The sequence below is a fragment of the Lygodium microphyllum genome, chromosome 25, assembly GCF_053477565.2.
Source record: "Lygodium microphyllum isolate KBCC chromosome 25, Lygodium_microphyllum_v1.1.10, whole genome shotgun sequence".
Taxonomy (NCBI): Eukaryota; Viridiplantae; Streptophyta; class Polypodiopsida; order Schizaeales; family Lygodiaceae; genus Lygodium; species Lygodium microphyllum.
Genome location: NC_141159.1, coordinates 33,105,251 through 33,107,284, shown reverse-complemented (window position 1 = coordinate 33,107,284; position 2,034 = coordinate 33,105,251). Strand labels below are relative to the sequence as shown.

The 2,034-nt window shown below is 38.3% G+C and overlaps 1 non-coding gene across 1 annotated transcript; it reads left to right on the top strand.

The window, feature by feature from the left end:
• The first annotated feature begins 929 nt into the window (after window positions 1-929).
• TRNAN-AUU (transfer RNA asparagine (anticodon AUU)) lies at window positions 930-1,001 on the top strand. Its single transcript has one exon. It is a non-coding gene; the product is annotated as a tRNA-Asn (tRNA).
• Window positions 1,002-2,034: the final 1,033 nt, after the last annotated feature.

Below are 2,034 nucleotides of genomic sequence, written 5' to 3'. Positions count from 1 at the left end.
CAACTCTTTTAATTGGTTACCTAGGAATTTAGAATCCTCGGCAAGGAGCAAGTATTGATTTATTATCTGATTGGCTAAGTACTATAGTTCCATATTTCGGCGAGATTGAACAAGGATTTATAAACAGTTATCTTTTTGCAAAACTATTGTCCCTAATTCTGTCACTTTCTGATGCTTTTGCTTCCTATAAGATCTGCGGGCTTAAATCATCTTACAGGCGAGAAAAAAATCACGACAATAAGAATTTGAAAATCATGATGAAAAAGTTATTGACTTTATTAATACAATCTATTCAAACATTTTCAAGAAATGAGGGTTATATAAACCAAATTTATGATATTATTTTCATAAGGAGTATACTATATATTAGCAGTTTAATTCATTTTTTGATCAATGGATCATTGATGGGATCATAAATGCCCTTGATATTGGGGGCTTATTAGCAGGAGAGGCCGTAAAATACATAGAAGGAGGTAGAATATATTTTTACTTATTTGGATTAATTGTTGGAATTACCTCATTATTGATTTTCTTTGTTTCCAAAAACATGTAGGAAATAAATTTTCATAATTAATTTTTAAAAATCGATTTTTTTTCAAAAGAGTTTTTTTCCATTCTGAGACTCTTACCAGAATAAATACTATGACTATTCTACCATGCTTCTCGGAAAGGGAGGAAGAAAAATTCATGATTGGTTATTGATCAGTATGCCGTGTGTGTGTGGGGGGGGGGGGGGTAGGCCAAACCATGACAGGATCAACTACGACTGGGATCTTTCGCACCCCCCTCATTCATAGACTCTATCCGACCAAAAAGGCGAAAGGGATTGCTATCAATATGGCTTCCTCCTATAATAGAAGTTGAGTCGTATCCAAGCTTTATAAAGTATCGATTTGTTCAACATGTATGGGATGAGACCCCCATCACTTTCCTCGATAGCTCAGCAGTAGAGCGATTGGCTATTAATTGATTGGTTGTAGGTTCAAATCCTATTTGAGGAGATTCATTGATTTGCAGTTGAATAAAGATAGAAGGAAAGAGGTATCCGATGATGCAAGTGATGCTGCAAGTTGCTGGTAGGACAGACAACTTGATCTGCACCAAACGCCAAAAGAGGGAAAAATCTAACAAATAGAAATAGCTAGGCGTCTCTCTTTATATTTTCTCATGAGGCATCGAATATTGCTAGAAACTTGCACTCTCTACATCTCGGACTCCCCGTTAGTATTTTTCCGCTCTTGCACCAAACAACCCGCGTTGGACTCGAGTCTGGCCCATCAATGGTGTCGACGAAGGATTCAATACTACGGTTTTCTAAACCTTCGCAATGAATGAAGGAAAGATCTCCTTCCCTTTTTCTAGATCATCTTAAATGCTTATAGGGACCTGTGTTTGGTGCAACTTCTTTTGGAATTTCCACTTTGCAATACTGAATGGAATGGTTAGAATGAAAATAATCAATTATTGGCCTCTTGAGAGTCGAAATATATTGAAGGCTTTTCTTTGTTTTTCATGTTCTCAACTAGGCAGTAGTACCGGAACTCGTTTCTTGGAAATGCTTTTCTTTTAGTTTCTACCGATATTCCAAGAGTGTTGATTTGTGACCATGTGGAGCTTGAATCGATTCTATCCCCTCCCCAAACATCCCATGGGAAATCCGACCCACAGAAGAACCAACGAATTCCTTAGATATCCCTAGAGATTCTTCAGTCTCAAACTTGCTATACAATAGCTCTCATATCATTTGATTTCAGCGAATACTAAAGGGGCTATGCTTTTGCGTCTGAGGGGAGCGAGCGCACATATCTATCAAGGGTTCCTTGTGGGCAAGCAGGATGTTGAAGCACCATGATCATTTGGGAGGAACGACTTCCTAGACCCCTAGACCATATTATTAGCCTTCTCAAATTCAATAGACTTTTCTCCCTCTCTAGAGTGAGGAGACTATGAAAATGGAAAAGGATCCAACCAAGTTTTGTTTGTCGTTCGAAGCATAATGAGCAGGAGTCACCGAATCGGTAACGGGAAGGGGGG